General features: G+C 45.0%; 1 long non-coding RNA gene across 1 annotated transcript in view; it reads left to right on the top strand.

Annotated features, from left to right (window-relative positions):
• The window catches only part of LOC137519554 (uncharacterized), a 20,668-nt gene extending 2,869 nt beyond the window's left edge, over positions 1-17,799 (top strand). The window contains exons 2-3 of the long non-coding RNA XR_011021008.1: positions 4,851-4,979; positions 17,351-17,799. This is a non-coding gene — a long non-coding RNA (uncharacterized lncRNA). The remainder of the gene's footprint in view (positions 1-4,850; positions 4,980-17,350) is intronic.
• Positions 17,800-18,039: the final 240 nt, after the last annotated feature.

Genomic DNA, 18,039 nt, shown 5'->3' with positions numbered 1-18,039 from the left:
ACACACCACACACACACACACACACACCACACACACACACCACACACACCACACACACCACACACACACACACACATCCGATTTTATATATATAGATTATATATATATATATATATATAATTTTATTTTTTTTCTTTCCATTAACAATCAATTTGAATTCTTAAAGTGACACTGAAGTGAAAAAAGCCCAAAAAGTAAACTTATGATATAGTGATTTGTATGGGAAGTACAGCTAAGAAATAAAACATTAGTAGCACAGATATGAGTCTCATATTATTTTCCAGTACAGGAAGAGTTAAGAAACGTAAGTTCTTATCTATGAAAAAGAGCTTCTCTGAGGTCTCTGACCCAACTTTGGGCGAAGACAGTCCTGTTTTCTGAAGCACTTCAAAAACATCAAAGCAATAGCGAGAGACAGCTTCAGATAAGGTTTTACTGCAAGGGAGTTCAAAGAGTCATTAGCTCTGCTTTGTTTTATAGTTTAAAATAGAGTGTGGTTTGTAAAATATAAAAGAATATTGCAGTGGTATTTAAAAAAAAAAAAAAAAAAAGCTATAGAACTGAAAATAAAAATATGAGACTCTGTTCTTTGCTATTAACCATTTGATGACCCAGCCTTTAACCCCCCCCCCCCCACCTTAAGGACCAGCGCTGTATTTGCTGATCTGTGCTGGGTGGGCTCTACAGCCCCCAGCCAGGGGTGCCTCTAGTCATTTTGTCACTCCAGGCGAGAAAACCTGTGGCGCCCCCCCCCCAAGCCCCTCCCCCCCAGGAAAATAATCATAATGCAGCATAATGCAGTTTCACCAGAAAATAATAGTAATTATTGGGTACTTATCCGTTAGCCGGGCGCATCCGGCAGGTGGCGCCAATTACTATTCCCCCTCCAGGCCGACATGGATAGTAGGGAAAGATGTAACTCTGGTGGAGTTTTGTCGCCACCTAGAGGATGCGCCCGGCTAACAGATAAGTACCAATTATTGTAATTCAGAATCGTAATTCACCAGAAAATAATCGTAATGTGGCAGTGTTTTACCAGAAAATACACTTATTGCAGCAGCAGTTCACCGGAAAATATTCGTAAGGTGGCAGCGTTTCACCAGAAAATACACTTATTGCAGCAGCATTTCACCAAAAATTAATCATAGGGCAGCAGCGTTTCACCAGAAAATAATCGTAATGGGGCAGCGTTGTCAGAAAATAATCGTAATGTGGAAGCGTTTCACCAGAAGATACACGTAATCCGAGCAGAGGGAAAGAGTAGAGAGGGAGAGGCAGCATAAGATGTAAGAGGGAGGTAGAGGAACAGAGAGGGGGAGGGATAGACAGCATAAGATGGAAGAGGGTGCAGAGAAACAGAGGGGAGAGGGAGAGACAGCATAAGATGGAAGAGAGTGCAGAGGAACAGAGAGGGGTAGAGACAGCATAAGATGGAAGAGGGGGCAGAGGAACAGAGAGGGGAGAGGGAGAGACAGCACAGCACTAAAGCACAGGTTTACAGCTTTACCAGCCTACAGCCTAACCAGCTTTCAAAGAAAACTCTAGTATCAAAAGAGCAGGGCACCTTCTAGCAGTTATAATAGTACTGGGAGTCTGCACACAGGACAGGAAGTGTTCTTAGCAGCCTGCCTGCATACCTTCTCTTCTGCCTGTGCATGCAGCTTATCATCTCTGGAGTAGTGATGGGTCGTTCGCGAACGAGCCGGCTCTTTGCTGCGAATGACAAGAGCCGGTTCTCAGTTTTGAAAGAGCCGATGCCTCAGCCGCCCCACAGAGCTCTGCTTTGCTCTGCAATAAAGGGCGCTGAGGCATGTTGGGAAATGTAGTCCTCCTCTTGCAGCTTGTAGGAGTGTATGGGGTGGAGCAGAGCAGTAGCAGGAGGGATTTCCCCAGTCAGAGAAGCAGTCTGGAATTGTCATGGAGACGGGGGCGGGGCTTTTACTCCGATTCTGAGTGGTGTTTAGTGATATTTAATGAAGAGCCGATTCAGAGCCGTAAGAGCCGGCTCTTTAATGGGAGCCGATTCAGAAGAGCCGATTCTCTGAAAAGAGCCGGAATTCCCATCACTACTCTGGAGCAGAAACTTCCCTTCTCCCGGGCTGTGTTGCTGTCTTGTGCAGGGGCGAGGCTCCAACATGGACACATCACATTCTTCTCTCTGTGACTGCATCTGTCCAGGGCCAGTTTAAGCAACAATGGGGCCCTAGGGCAAAATAAACCTGGGGGGCCCCCCCAACATATACCCCGGGAACAAAAATCGGCATTAGGGGACCTTTTTTGCAGCTGGTATAGTCCCAATCGGTCAGAGCTCCACATTCTGGCTATCCCAGCCTGCATGGGGGACAAGGGGTTAAAAAGTTTCAGGAGGGGGGACCCCACATAATTTAAAAAAAAAAAAATTCCCACACTCTAAACAAAAAAAAAAAATTGGGAAAATAGGAAAAAATGCCAGGGATCTTCATACAGCCATATTGCGGCTGTATAGCGATCCCTGGCCAAAGCGCTGCAGCTGCGTATAGACCCCCTGGAAACCACGTCAGGAAATTGATTGCGCTTTCGTTTGATGCATGTAAAATTACACTAGTGTTAGGTTTGCTACTAAAAGTTACATTTACCGCATTTAAAACTATACTTTTTTCCTTCTAAACTTTAAAATCGATTTTCTCAAAAACTATAAGGTCTTTTTGAAAAATTGTTTTTTCCTCTCATTCCTAATGATCTCCTTAACATATCCTGCAAATTTAGGGTTTCTAGCATTTAAGGTGGATTTGCTATTAACCATTAAAGTCAGCAGGTTTTTAAATGTGTTTTTTTTTCCTTTGAAACTTTAAAATCGATTTTCTCAAAAACTATAAGGCCGATTTGAAAAAATGTTTTTCCTCTTGTAGCCACTGGGGGCCCCTACAAGCTCTGGGGCCCTGGGGCAGCTGCCTCCTTTGCCTTAATGGTAGCGCCGGCCCTGCATCTGTCCCCTAGCTGTCTCGCTCCAGTGTCTGTGTGCAGCCAGTGACACAAGTGGGGGGTCAGACTGTCGGGGGCATAAGCTGGCTGGCCGCTGGCTCCTGGTTTGACTGGTGTGGGGCGGAGTCAAAGGCTGGGCCACACGGGATAAACACTTTACCTGTGTGGCTACTGAGAAGAAGGGGCACGGCTTTAAAGAAGGAGCCTGGCAGAGAAGAGCAGTATTGATTGCTCTATTGGCTGGGGAGAAGTGGAGGTGGAGGCACTGCTGAGCACATGGTAGCGTGCCGAGCACCGGGGGCTGAGTCGGGAGGTAATATAATATAAAAAAAAACAAAAAACATTGTCACAGTAGCAGCGGTGGGGGAATGCGCCTCACCACCTCATGGCGCCCCAGGCAACCGCCTATACTTGCCTGGTGGGTGAGACGCCCCTACCCCCAGCACAGATCAAACACCAGGCAGAGCGACCAGATCGCCCCCCCCCCCCCTTTTTTTCCCCACTAGGGGGATGATGTGCTGGGGGGTCTGATCGCTCCTGCCTGCGTGGGGCTGGCGGGGGGGGGGCACCTCAAAGCCCCCTCCGCCGCAGGATTCCCACTCTCCCTCTCCTCCCTCCCTTCCCCGGAGATCCGAGGCTGCACAGGAATGGATCTGTCCTGTGCAGCCTCTAACAGGCCCCTGCCTGTCATGTGACAGCGATCCCTGGCCGCTGATTGGCCGGGGATCGCTGATCCAGTACAACGCTGCTACTGTTAGCAGTGTTGTACAAATGTAAACAAATCGGATTATTTCCGCTTGTGTTTACATTTAGCCTGCGAGCCGCGATCGGCGGCCCGCAGGCTATTCACGGAGCCCCCCGCTGTGAATTGACAGGAAGCAGCCGCTCGCGCGAGCGGCTGCTTCCTGATTAATTAGCCTGCAGCCGGCGACGCAGCTGTGCGTCGCTGGTCCTGCAGCTGCCACTTTGCCGACACGCGATATGAGTGCGCGGTCGACAAGTGGTTAAAGACACTCTGAAGTCTCAAAAAAAGTATTTTTATTTAACAACTTGTTTAATATGTTAGCCGTAACTGAGCCGCCGCATTCCCGACGCTGTACACTATCTAAATCCCCCCAAACTCCCCGGGGGGCAATCCGGGCAGCGCTTCTGTGAGAGGCAGAGCTATGAGCCGCAGCTCTGCCTCTCAGCGCGTCTGTCAGCCCGGATGGCCGCCTCTCCCCCGCCCCTCTCAGTCTTCCTTCACTGAGAGGGGCGGAGGAGAGGCGGAGATCCGCCGCTGACAGACGCATGTGAGGCAGGGCTGCAGCTCATAGCTCTGCCTCACACGGAAGCGCACAAGGGCAGCAAAATCCACGACCAAGAAAGTCATGGATTTTGCAGGGGAGAGGGAGGGCGAGTTAGGGGGGATTTAGATAGTTTACAGCGGCGGGAATGCGGCAGTTTAGTTAGGGCTAATATGTTAAACACATTTGTTAAATAAAAATATTTTTTTTCAGACTTTTTAATGTTCTATTCATTATCCGTACTACACGTACAATTCATTATATCATAAGGTTTTTTGGGGGTTTTTTGTGCTTCAGTGTCTGTTTAAGCTCACTAAAGCTGAGTGAATTCAATCCTCATCCTTTTATTAATAGTTCCCTGAGCCTGATGAGGAACATTACCATTTGTAAGAGCGATGAGGTATTAACGCTTTCGCTGCACGGTTTTATCTACCCAGCTGGGAATTGAAGGAATGTCTTAATTTTTCAGGTTATTCTTTCAGAAATCCTGTAAATCCCCTTTATAAAGTGTGTTCCTGGGAAAAGTCCTTTTCCACCAGACTTGTGGGTGACAGATAACGATCTGATTTTCCCTTTTGTCTTTTCTTTTCTTCTTTTTTCAAGTGCCTCTCGTATGATCCCAGCCTACACGTGTCAGCCTAGGAGATAGAAAATCGAGAAAATGAAAGGAGAGGAGGAAAAAGCAATGAACTGGAGGTGGGCCAGGGAATGCCGGGTGGGGTCAGACTGTGGGTAAGAAACAAAATTCTTCCTATCTCTCTTCTCAAGAATCTCCACAGTATAAGTAGACTAAATATGTTCCCTGAAATGCTGGAACACCCAAGTTCATGGCCATGGAAGCCCCAACAGCGCACCGTTATTAATATATTTTTTTGTGATGTTGGAATAATTCTCTTTATTAGCTGCTGGCCGAGTCCCAAACCCCTGGCATTTAAGATCAAACTTAAACAGCCTTGTTAGGATTCCTTTTTTAAGTTGTGGGTTTAGTTAAAAGCTCCTCATTAAAGTTTGGTTTCATTGTATCCTTTCCTTACAGTTCATAGTTTTTTTTTTATTTCTTTTCTCTTAATTCCGCTTTTATTATTTAACTTTATGCTGTTTATTTTATTTAATTTTTTTTACTTTTATATCTGTATCGTTTGCGTTTTTTTTTGTTTTTTTTTGAAGTAAAAAAATAAAACAGTCACTTCTGTTTTTTATACTGTAATGTTTTTGACTTTTTTTTTTTTTTTTACTGTTCCACTTTGCGTCAACATTGACGTGGAAATTTAAGTGGAAACACTTTTGGGTGGAAATATAAACCGCATGCCTGTGTCCTAATTATGCATTCTTAGCTGAGCAGGAAAAAAAAAGTTTAACCTAAAACATGCCTTTTTTCATTTTCTCTCTCTCTCTCTCTCTCTTTATTTTTACAATTGAAATCTGACCTCTTTCCATGGAGTTTATGACCTCAGTTGCAGAAAGGTCACGAGGACAACATTTTGTAAATGTTCGTTAAATGGAGCTGAGAATATATTTATGTTTTGTAACCAAGCCAGCTTATACAGGGAACGTGCTGAGTTAATTGCGATTCCAGCAGAAGTTTCATGTGAATGATTGTTTTATAGGTGCCTTTAAAGTAAAACTATACACTGAGTGGACAAAAAAAATAGAGACACCCACTAATAACGAGTTGGTCCACTTTTAGCTCTGATCACAGCCAGTGTTCTTCTTGGCATGGACTCAACAAGATGCTGATACCATTGCTGCCGATTGTTGGCCCATGCTGGCGTTATGACAGCTTTAAGTTGGGTCAGATTGGAAGGTGGGTGGTGGTTTCCAAGCTTTGACGTGATCTTTCGACTTCGCCCCACAGATGCTCAATAGGGTTGAGGTCAGGGGACTGAGCTGGCCATGGAAGAAGTTTGAACTCTGATTGATGGTCATCAAACCAATTTAAGACCAATCAAGCATGGTGGTAAGGGCACAAAACAGACATCTTTTCCTATTTTTCTGTGATACCAAAGACACTCTTGATGGTCTCCTGCTGCTAAAGCCCATCTTTTGTAAAGACCGTCTGGTTGTGGGTTGGGATATGCTTTGTGATGCACCTACATTGAATTCAGCTGTATTTTCTTGTGTTGTTGCCCTTCTGTTGCTGTGGACTATGGATGCTACTCGCCTTCCACCTCTCTCCTTCATCTGCCTTTTTTGACAAGAATAGTCCTTATCGCTTGAAGTATTTTTCTCAACTGCCACTCTCTAAACACCCGAGATACTGTTCAGTGAGAAAATCCTAAAAGAATTGTCATTTCAGAGATACTAGCACCATCTATACAAATGTTCAGATTATTATCTCTTCTTGCACCGATGTTCAAAGTCACTTAAACATTTCATCTTGACGTAACTTCATTGTCTGAAGCTGAGCATTCCTCATGTAAGCAACTCTGCGTTGTTACATCACTCTACGTTACTGTTGGCCTGGTTTACTTTCAAATAAGGTTTGTCTCAAATTTTTCGGCCACTCGGCGTAGTTTTGCTGAGAAAAAATAAAATAAAAAAATTCCCTCAAATCAACCAGCTTGACTGCAAGGATTTTAACACAGAACAAAAGTAAAGACGCAACCTGATTACATGGTTGTACCATCCCTATCGTGAGTACGTATTGAGGCGCTGCGGCATGAGTTGGGTGTCGAGGTGTGCCACTAGTAGTAGAATATCAGTGATTTAGATTACCAATATTTTACTATGTACTAGCCGGGACCCATTCTCACTTGAATCCTCTGCTGTAGGTGCCTAACTCTAACCCTCCCACCTACAGGGCCGGTCCTAGCTCAAACCGGGCCCCGGGGCAAGAGTAACTTGGGGGCCCCCTGCCTACCACCACAACACTCCCACTCCCCACAACCCGACTGCTTGTACCTCCCCCCCACACACGTGTAAATGGTCAACACTGCTCCCAGTCTCTTTGGCTCTCTCCTCCATATATAGCCAGTGTCCCCCAGGATTAGGTAGCCCCCCTCCCAGTATAGATAGCCCCAAGTGCCCCCAGGATTAGATAGCCCCCTGCCAGTATAGATAGCCACATGTGCCCCCTAGAATTAGTTAGCCCCCTCCCAGTATAGATAGCCAGTTAGCCACATGCGTATCCTAGGATGAGGGATAGATAGCCATATGTGCTCCATAGGATTAGATAGCCCATCCCAGTATAGTTAACCAGATGTTCCTCTGTATCAAATAGATAATAGGACCTGGGTCTGTACCCCATGAAACATGTTGCACTTTATTTGGAGTATCCAGTAAAAAAATTTTGACTGAAAATCCACGGTCGTATGTTCTGCTTGGAGGAGGTAAGTCCACCACTGCCTCCTCTATTACCAAGATGGGTTTTTAAGTTCTTTTAGTGTTTTTTATCCTGTTGGCGCCTCTGTTGTCCTATTATCTACATCAAGTCCACCCTTGGTGGAGGGTTGTACCCTTCCTTCTTCTACTACAGAGAGCAACTTTTTAATCCTGAGTGCAGTCAGGACAATCTCCCCACCTGCTTTGACAGTGGTTGCCTACTTGGTAACCCTGGTTTGTGAGTATTAAATTAATATTGTTACTCTTCCAACTATACATTACCAGTACATACTACACTATATTGGGCTCTTGGTGTTCTCTCTTTTTCTCTGTATCAAAGAGTTCCCTCTCCCCTCCCCAGTATAGATAGCTAGATGTGATGCCCAGGCCCCCCCACCACCAAAGCAGAGAAAATCTGAGCATAAAGTAAGGGTTCAACTCACGGGGATCAGTGAATAATGGCGCACAGCGCCTATGCATAAAAGTGGCGCCGCATTAAAAAGATACGCTTATCGCTGTTTATCGTTAGTACTGCATAATAATGGCGCACAGGGAAAAAAGAAGAAAAACGGCACACACTAACGTTATTTATCAATAGCGCCCTACATAAGCCAAACTGTAGACGTTATTTAAGTGCAAAACGGTGAATGGATTTAATGTAACACTGTTAGGGTTAGGCACCACTGGGGGGGTCTTAGGGTTAGGCACCACCAGGGGGGTGGTTAGGGTTAGGCACCACCAGGGGGGTGGTTAGGGTTAGGCACCACCAGGGGGGGTTTATGGGTTAGGGATAGGTACAGAGAGGGTTCTGTGTGTTAACGCTAAATAACGATAAGGCTTTAACGCTAAATAACAATAAGACTTTAACGTTAAATAGCGATAAGCGGCAAATGGATTAGCGGCAACACTGTGCGCCATTATTCACAGGCGCCATTTTCAGATGGACGCCAACTCACGGTGGCAATGTAGCTGGGAACTTCAGCATCTCTTCTCTCCCCTCCATTGCCCAGTGACAGCGTCTCCTCTCCGACTCCTCCAGGGGTGCAGTAATGAGAGGCGCCACTAGATGGAGTGAGAGAGGAGACGCTGAACTGTGCAATTAAGAGAATAGTTGCTGAATTTCTGAGCGACGCTGACAGGTGACCTGCAGCTTCCTCTAGTGTCCTACATATACGGGGGAGGATGAGCGGCCTGGATTGACATATTGCCTTTTTTTAAATGGGAGATGATTGGGGGGCCTCTTTGGACTCTGGGGCCTGGGGCAATTGCCCCCCTTGCCTTGCTTATAGTGTCGGCCCTGCCCACCTAATGCCTAACGTTAACTCCCCCAGTAAGTGCCTAAAACTATCCTCGTAACTCCAACGCCCAGAGAACCATCTGCACAGAGTTGTATGTCCTCCCACATCCCAAATACATACAGATAAGTTAATTGGTTTCCCCCTAAATTGGCCCTAGACTACGATACCTACACTACACAATACATGCATAGACATATGACTATAGCAGGGATTAGATTGTCAACCCATTTGAGGGACAATATACTCTGTGCAGTGCTTCGAAAGATGTCATCATTGTATAAATACTAAATAAACATAAATAATACCAGCATAGCACCATTAAAGAGCTAATACTGCACTTAAGGGAGGGCCCCAGCATGATAACAACCTCAGCATCCCCTATTGTTACCCCACTGGTCCCCTCTAAACATTTTGGAAAGAGACTGAACATCGTCCCATCAGCAAAATTTCCGCCTAATTCCCATGTCCTATTCCCTTATCTCAAAAGGTTGGAAAGCTGGTAGGATGGAGACACGTCTGCACGGCGTGTCCTTCTGCATGTTTTTCACCAAACAAAGCGGTGACACCTCGGCTGGAAATCCATAGCATTATTTTCTTGAATTTGTGGTTTGCCCACAGCTCAGCATATAATTCTGTTCTCCAGACATCACAATACTGGCACAGGAGCAACAACAACATCCAGGCTGGTCAGGAAGTCAAATATCCGCAAGACATTTTCTCAAAACCAACGTAAGACCCTCAATCTACCATTTCCAAGTCTGATTTGTTGGCACGCACAAAGTGATTCTGTATCTGGGAGGAATAACAAAACAGTAAAGAATTCCTCTCTTGGCCAACATGGAGAAGACAGAACACTCCTTTTGATTATCGGAGGAAACTTGGGCTTCCCTGTCCAGGATGATTAGGTGGAGCGAAGAGTTGGCGTCAGAAGATGGAGCGAAGAGTTGGCGTCAGAAGATGGAGCGAAGAGTTGGCCTTAGAGAGGTGACTCAGTAATCAGGCTGGGGCTGAAAGGTGCAGTGCTGCTATAGAGAGGATTAAGATAAAGATAAACATTTATATTTCCAGCTAAACCTATTAGGAGGGATTTATGTACGAGGCATATATTATCTATGAGATCTCTCCAAGTCACGCTGTGCTGCAGTCTTGTCATCAGTAACTCCAAAAATGCTGAAAAAAACCCACATGTGGTGACAGCAATATATTAAGTCTTGTGTGGAGTACTTTGTATTTTTTTATAAATCTTTTGCGTGAGATTGAGTATTTAGTGTGAACATGCTGTACGGTAGGATCAGTTTACTTCTCTCCACAGCATTTCTTCTTTAAAGGGAATCTGAAGTGACATACATTTTGTCATATTTATTTATTTACTAGCTGATGGCCCAGTGTTGCCCAGGTATCAGATTGACTGTGGCTCCACCCCCTTTTCTGAATTTGAACCCCAGTCACCATATGACCAACTGTACCTGGTTTGAGGCTTGTGATATTAACAGTGCAAGAATGGCAGCAATTAAATATTCCCCTTGAAAATCAATAGGTGAATTTTGATTGGCTTTTGTAGGCTCCACCCACTTTTCTGAATATCAATCCCAGTCATCCAGTAACCAACTGTGCAAAGTTTGAGAACCCTACCATTAACAGTGTAAGAATGTCTATAGTTTACATTTTCCTAGTGAAATATTTGTCTCTGGCCACTTTTTGGTTACGGGAATAAAAAGTATCCTATATGTACAGTGGGATGCAAACGTTTGGGCAACCTTGTTAATCGTCATGATGTTTTTGTATAAACTGGTGGTTGCTACAATAAAAAAATGTCAGTTAAATATATCACATAGGAGACACAAAGTGATATTTGAGATGTGAAAGGAAGTTTATTGGATTTACCGAAAATGCGTAATAATTGTTTAAATAAAATTAGGCAGGTGTATAGATTTGGGCACTGTTGTAATGTTATTGATTCCAAAACCTTTAGAACTAATTATTGGAACTCAAGTTGGCTTGGTGAGCCAATTATGAGAAAGAGTATTTAAAGGGATCAATTGTAAGTTTCCCTCCTCTTTTAATTTGCTCTGAAGATAAGCAACATGGGGGTCTCAAAACAACTCTTAAATGACCTAAAAACAAAGATTGTCCACCATCATGGTTTAGGGGAAGGATACAGAAAGCTGTCTCAGAGATTTCAGCTGTCTGTTTCTACAGTTAAAGGATACCTGAAGTGACATGTGACATGATGAGATAGACATGTGTATGTACAGTGCCTAGCACACAAATAACTAGACTGTGTTCCTTTTTTTCTTTCTCTGCCTGAAAGAGTTAAATATCAGGTATGTAAGTGGCTGATTCAGTCCTGACTCAGACAGGAAGTGACAACAGTGTGACCTTAACTGATAAGAAATTCCCCTTTTTATCTATTTCTTGCCCTCAGAAGCCATTTTCTACTAGGAAAGTGTTTTATAGTTGGAGTTTCTTATCAGTGAGGGTCACACTATAGTCACTGTCAGGACTGAGTCAGACACTTACATACATGATATTTAACTCTTTCAGGCAGAGAAAAAAAAAGGAACACAACATAGTTATTTGTGTGCTAGGCACTGTACATACACATGTCTATCTCATGTCATGTCTCTTCTGCTTAAATGAACTTAAACTGAGATACTAAGCAATAATGCAATACACTTCTACTCCAACATAAGACCTTATGTACAACGTACAACTTCTGCTGACACTGCAGAAATGACTCAGCAGCAGTCATTCATTTCAGTTATAAATTATTTAGTCAATGTTTGCCCATTGTAAAATATTTCCTCACTCTGATTTGCATTCTGAACTCTGAGGTGGTTGCCTTTTTCCTGTAGTCCTGTCAGGTCCATTGCTGCGGAATGTCTGTTTCTAAGAATTCTGTAGCCAGTACAAAATATACCCAGTATCAGATTTGTGGCAAGGCCTCAAAGGCTATGGCCTAGGGCACCAGAAATTCAGCCTTGTTAAGGGGCTGCTGAGTGAGCGGCAGTAAAGTGGGAGCAGACAAGAAGCAAACAGGGAGCTATCAGTCATGCTTCCTGCTGCAGCTTGCACTCTCATCCGGCTCGGAGATGAGTCCTCTGCTCCTCCAGCTCCCCCAGTAAACACACTGCACACAAGGCACAGATGCAGCCAAAGTTTCTATGAAACTTTTTTTTTTAAGTGCCTAAACTATTAAGGCATGTTTTCCACAAACTGTTTACAGGCAGTGAAATGCCTCTCAAACTCTCACAACTGCTTGCTGCTGCCTGGTAACTGCTTGCTGCTGCCTGGTAACTGCTTGCTGCTGTCTGGTAACTGCTCACTGCTGCCTGGCAACTGTTTGCTGAGCACACAGCTCAACAGTTCGTGGAAAAGAGGCCTAATTCTGAATGAAGTCTGTGAGACTTTGTCGGTATCCCCCCCAGTCCAGACTCACTGTGTTTTAATGCTTAGCATTAAGAGGGTTTGAAGACAGCTCTACCTGGCAGTGGTGCACTTTGAGAACCTTTTTCTCGGGCAGGATGACTGTCTCGGTCCAGGGGTAACCTCGCTCATGCAGCTTGTTTTGGCACGGTGTGCTGTTTGGCATCCACCGTGGCCTCCCTGAACCTGCGAGCATGGGTTGACACTTGAATCCGAGCCCTGTCTTCCTTTGTGGTCAACCACATTGGCCCTCAGAGGTCGCCGAGGAAACATTACATTTCCTAAACCTGTCTTTGAACTGTTGGAGTTGCACTTCCTTTTCATCTGGAGCTTTGCCTGCCAGCCTTGCTCTCTCTCCGAACATGTGAACTCTGCCTGGCCATAATCAGGCTTTGTTCATGGGCAGGGAATTATTCCTCCCACTCTGTATGGAGCTCAGAAAAGCTCAGTCGTAGCCCAGAAACTCTTGAGGGCATGGAAATGAACAGAAATGGGCTTACAGCTTTCATCGGCAGCTAAATGAAAAGACACAAAGCCTTGCCCTGCATGTAGGCTCAAGTAGGAAGCCATGTCTGTGGAATGGGTTTTGCTTCACAAGCAATGGCATACCATTGCTCCACCAATAGAAAAAAGGCCTGTAAGTCATTAAAGTAGAAATCCAGTGTAATTTAAAGTTTGTGTCAGGAACATTAAAACTCTCTGTTATAATAAATTACAGGGCTGGATTTACCATAAGGCACTGTAGGCACGTGCCTACAGGCGCCTAATGGTGGAAAGGCGTCTCCTTCCCCTCCCCAAACACATCCCACCCTCCTTCCCTGTGTAGAGTCCTGATGAAAGTGTAAATGAGAGGTTACTCACCCTGCTCTCTGCATTCCACTGATGAGATCTCCCTTCAGTCAGGGGCACCTCTAGCTATCTAATACTTGGGGGCACCTCTACCTACTTAACCACTTAAGCCCTCAGTTGTTTTCACTTTATGCATCCGAGCAATGTTCACCTCCCATTCATTAGCCTATAACTTTATCACTACTTATCACAATGAACTGATCTATATCTTGTTTTTTCCGCCACCAATTAGGCTTTCTTTAGGTGGTACATTTTGCTAAGAGCTACCTTACTGTAAATGCATTTTAACAGTAAGAATAAGAAAAAAACCTGAAAAAATTCATTGTTTCTCAGTTTTCGGCCATTTTAGTTTTAAATTATGTCCCTATCACAATGTATGGTGCAAATATTTTATTTTGAAATAAAAGAGCATTTTTTTCCGTTTTGCATCCATCACTATTTACAAGCTTATAAAAAAAAAAAATAGAAATATTTCATCTTTACATAGATATTTAAAAAGTTTAGACCCTTAGGTAAATATTTATGTGTTTGTTTGTTTTTTTATTGTAATGTGGTTTTTTTTTATTTTTTTTATTAAACATTTTATGTGGGTATTTTTGGGAGGGTTGGATGTAAATACTGTTTGATTTGGGGAAATATATGTGTATTTCTAATTTTTTTTTTTACTTTTAGAATAGTTTTACTTTTTGGCCACAAGATGGCAACCTTGAGTTTGTTTACATGACGTCACTCTAATGGTGGCCATACATGGTACAATAAAAACGTTAGATTATCCCGTTTATTCGATTTAAATGATCGAATCGAATGAAAGTTGAAAATATTTTTTTTCGATCAAGAAATTCGAACGATTATCCCATTTTTTCGAGAAAAATCAGATCGGACATGCTGGAAAAATCTTTATATTCGATCTAACGGAATAATCAAACTAAATTATCTAATCTAAAAAAAATGAAACATTGTACAATGCGGAGCCGGGACAAGGTCCTCCAGCACCCAAGGCTGAGACACCAAAGTGCGCCCCTCCATCCCTCCCACCTCAGCTGTCACACACTGATTGCTATTACACTAAGAGGGCCACAGGGCCCACAACCTCCCCAACACCTTAAAGGGACTCCGAGCTCACAATAAAAAAGAAAGTTGAACTCACCTGGGGCTTTCTCCAGCCCAGTGCTGGTCGGGAGGTCCCACGACGGCGTCCTGGCTCCTCTCCAACACCCCGATCCGGAATGGCTGACAGGCCGCAGCCCGGGCGACACTCTCCCGAGTGTCGGGCTGCTCCTTCCGCGTATGACGCGGATGACGTCACACGCCGGCCGCCTCGCGTCATCACGGCGGCCGGCGTGAAAGTACTGCGCATGCGCGATTAAAGCGCGCATGCGCAGTACTTTCACGCCGGCCGCCGTGATGACGCGAGGCGGCCGGCGTGTGACGTCATACGCGGAAGGAGCAGCCCGACACTCGGGAGAGTGTCGCCCGGGCTGCGGCTTGTCAGCCATTCCGGATCGGGGTGTTGGAGAGGAGCCAGGACGCCGTCGTGGGACCTCCCGACCAGCACTGGGCTGGAGAAAGCCCCAGGTAAGTTCAACTTTCTTTTTTATTGTGAGCTCGGAGTCCCTTTAATATCTAGCTATCTGGCTTGCAGTCACTGCTATGTATCCCCTTTTCTGATTTCTTTCTGCTTCATACACAATTAGGAATGAATTGTGCGCCCCCTCCTACACTGCGCCCTGAGGCTGGAGCCTCTCCAGCCTATGCCTCGGCCCGGCCCTGGTACCATGTATGGCCACCATAAGCGTACAATGTACGCTTAGAGGGACATAGGAGTCAGAAAAAGCGAAGCTTCCGAGAGAAGCTGTCGCTTTCTCTGCGGGGGAGAGGAATCAGTGATCAGGCACCATGGCCCGATTAATTGATTCCTGGGCAAACGAATCTGCGACCGGGAGCGTGCGTGCACGTGCGCGATCGGCCGCAGGAGGGCACATGTCCTCCTTGACGCAAGGAGGACTAAGTGGTTAATATTGAGGTTCCTCTAGCTGCCTAATGCATGGGGACACCTCTAGCTAATAATACTGAGGGTATTTCTGGCTTCCTAATACTAAGGGGCACCTCTAGCTACTTATTATTGAGGGTTCTTCTGGCTACCTAATACTAAAGGGCACCTGTAACTACCTATGACGGGCAAGGGAAGTAGGGGAGAGGAGACAGCTGGGCCAGTTAGCAACACTGGGGGTTTGGAGGTTCATGGAGGGCGAAGTCTAAGGTGCCAGGACATCTGTGCCAATAGGCTCCTGTGAGGTAAATCCGGGCCCAATAAATTATGATAACTGTAATTCTATTTACTCACCTGCTCTACCCGCATTAAATATGAAAATTGTACAAGTAATAGCAAAGTCTCCCATTTACAGTACCTCTACTACCCAAGAAAAAATCCAGGAGTTTAAGCTTGGGTTTTAAAAATTGTCTTAGTAACAGGTCCCCTTGACAATGCCTTTGTCTTTCAAAGACCCTAAAATCCTTTTCTTGCGTTCCACAAGAGCTAAAGAGATAAATAATTCTCAATCCAATGCTAAGATGGTCGGTCGACCATCTGCTGTTAATGCTGTTTGTTATTGGGCAGCATTTTAGTCCGGTGAGGGCAATCTTGTGTGACACGGGCGCTGGGTCACACAGAGTGGAGTTGATGTCACGGTGAGGTGGCGGTGCAATTGTGCCACAAATACTACACTATTATTACCCTATTTGTTTATTTTGAGGAATATGCTTTACATATAGGAGGAGGAGTACCTTTAACAATCGGATGTGCAATAACTCATGCTTATTGGCTGTTTGTAACCGAGCAGCAACAATATCTGGTGAGTGCATTTTATACACCATAAGTGGGTACTACTGAGTAAATTGCACTAGTAGGTGAAGGTGCACTGCATTCAGAAGATACTACACTATTATTATACTTTTTGGTTTTTCTCTTTTCTGTCTTATCTGAGGAGCACTTCCCAGTGGTGTGGACTGTTCGACTGATGATCAAAGTGACATTTGAACTGTTGAAGATTACCTCAGGGTGCCGTTTGAGTGCATACACCGTTTACAAATATACTAGATGACTGTTTTGTTGTCTGCGAAACAGTCATCTAGTATATTTGTATATATACATGGGCGTAACAATAAGGGACGCAGCCCCCCTGGGGCCCGCTCAGGGCCGTTTTTGGAGGGCTGGAGGGGTTGCAGCATAAGAGGAGAGCTTGGTGGCACGTCGGTGGGAAGGGGGGACGGTCCCCCCCCCTCCCTCACCTCGGGCTCTCCCCTCTGCGCTCCCCTCCAGCATTGAATAAAGTGTATGCAGGTGGCGTGGCAGCAGCAGATACATACCTTCCGTGCGCTCCAGCGCGATGTTTCTCCCTCTAGAGTCTGACGCGACTTCCTGTTTATACAGGAAGTCACGTCAGAACTCAGTAGCTAGAGAGAGGAACATCCGTGGAGCACACGGAAGGTATGTATCTGCCGCTGCCCCGCTGCCTGCATACCTAAACTATTCAACGCTGGAGGGGAGCGCAGAGGGGAGAGTCCGAGGTGAGGGAGGGGGGGACCGCCACCCCCACCGACGTGCCACCAAGCTCTCCCCTCATGCTGCGACCCCTCCAGCCCACCAAAAACGGTCCTGAGCGGGCCCCAGCGGGGGAGGGGGGGCCCGCTCAGAATTTCTGCAGGGGAGCCCGGCGATTCCTAGTTACGCCACCCTGACGGGTAACATTAAGACCTGCAAATTTATGTGGAGGAGAACAATATCACTTTACGCATAAAAAAAAAATTGGCTGAAGTTGCACTCTGAAAGTATAAAAACAAAAGCAAAAAAAAAAAAAATCAACCATGTATTGTTGCTGCTAAATTTCCCTCCAAGAAGTGGGCGTGCACCGAGCAGAGACGGCGATAGTTGAAGGAAATTTCTGTCTGTTTTGAGTTACATTCATTGGTTATAATATGTCAGTGTGCTATAGATTTATGGCCTGTTTGTGAAGCTGCGCTCGCTAAATTATACATAAATATTAGCACAGTATATAAATTCATGGCTGCGCGTCTTGGCTGGATTCTCAACCTGTCAAGGTAAAGATTTCTTAAGGTTATGAAGTGTATATTTTTTCCTTTTTTTGTCCAACTTATAGGTAACTGATCTTCATGTGTTACAATTGTAGTCTTCGCTTCTCCCCCCAACAGACTGCTGTCACCCTGCCAAATGGATTCCACCATTCCACCACCACCCTGGACGGAACAAAAGAGAGATGACTGGACAAGGAGTTACGGCTTGCTAAATCATTCCAACACCTGTCCACGGCTGGAATGTGAAAGGCTGAGTTGTAATTCCCATCTCTGGGGGATGAACAGAGCGCAGGTGGGAGGTAGAATGGAAGAAGAGAGAGTCGCAGACATAAATCTTCTAGTCGTCTGTGTCTTGGACCACCACCTGTTGCAGACGTCTTCCAAGGAACTGCATGCATATAACCTGGACGACTTTTGCAGTAATATTCTATTCTATGTCATACCTCTACTGCTATGTAGAAAACCAGACTGCTTGGCATAGGATTTAGAAGATACCTGAGGTGACCTGTGACATAATAAGATAGACATGTTTATGTACAGTGCCTAACATACAAATAACTATACTGTGCTCCTTTTTTTCTTTCTCTGCCTGAAAGAGTTAAACATCAGGTATGTAAGTGGCAGTTCCTGTCTGAGTCATGACTGGGTCAGTGTGACCCTCATTGATAAGAAATTACAACTATTAAACACTTTCCTAACAGAAAATGGCTTCTGAGAGCAGGAAAGAGATAACAAGGATCAATAGCGCATATATTTAAGCTCTTGCATACTTCAATGAATGTGTCATTGAGCAAAAACAATAAAAC

The sequence above is a fragment of the Hyperolius riggenbachi genome, chromosome 5 (assembly GCF_040937935.1).
Source record: "Hyperolius riggenbachi isolate aHypRig1 chromosome 5, aHypRig1.pri, whole genome shotgun sequence".
Lineage (NCBI taxonomy): Eukaryota > Metazoa > Chordata > Amphibia > Anura > Hyperoliidae > Hyperolius > Hyperolius riggenbachi.
This window is presented reverse-complemented; position numbering and strand designations above follow the sequence as displayed.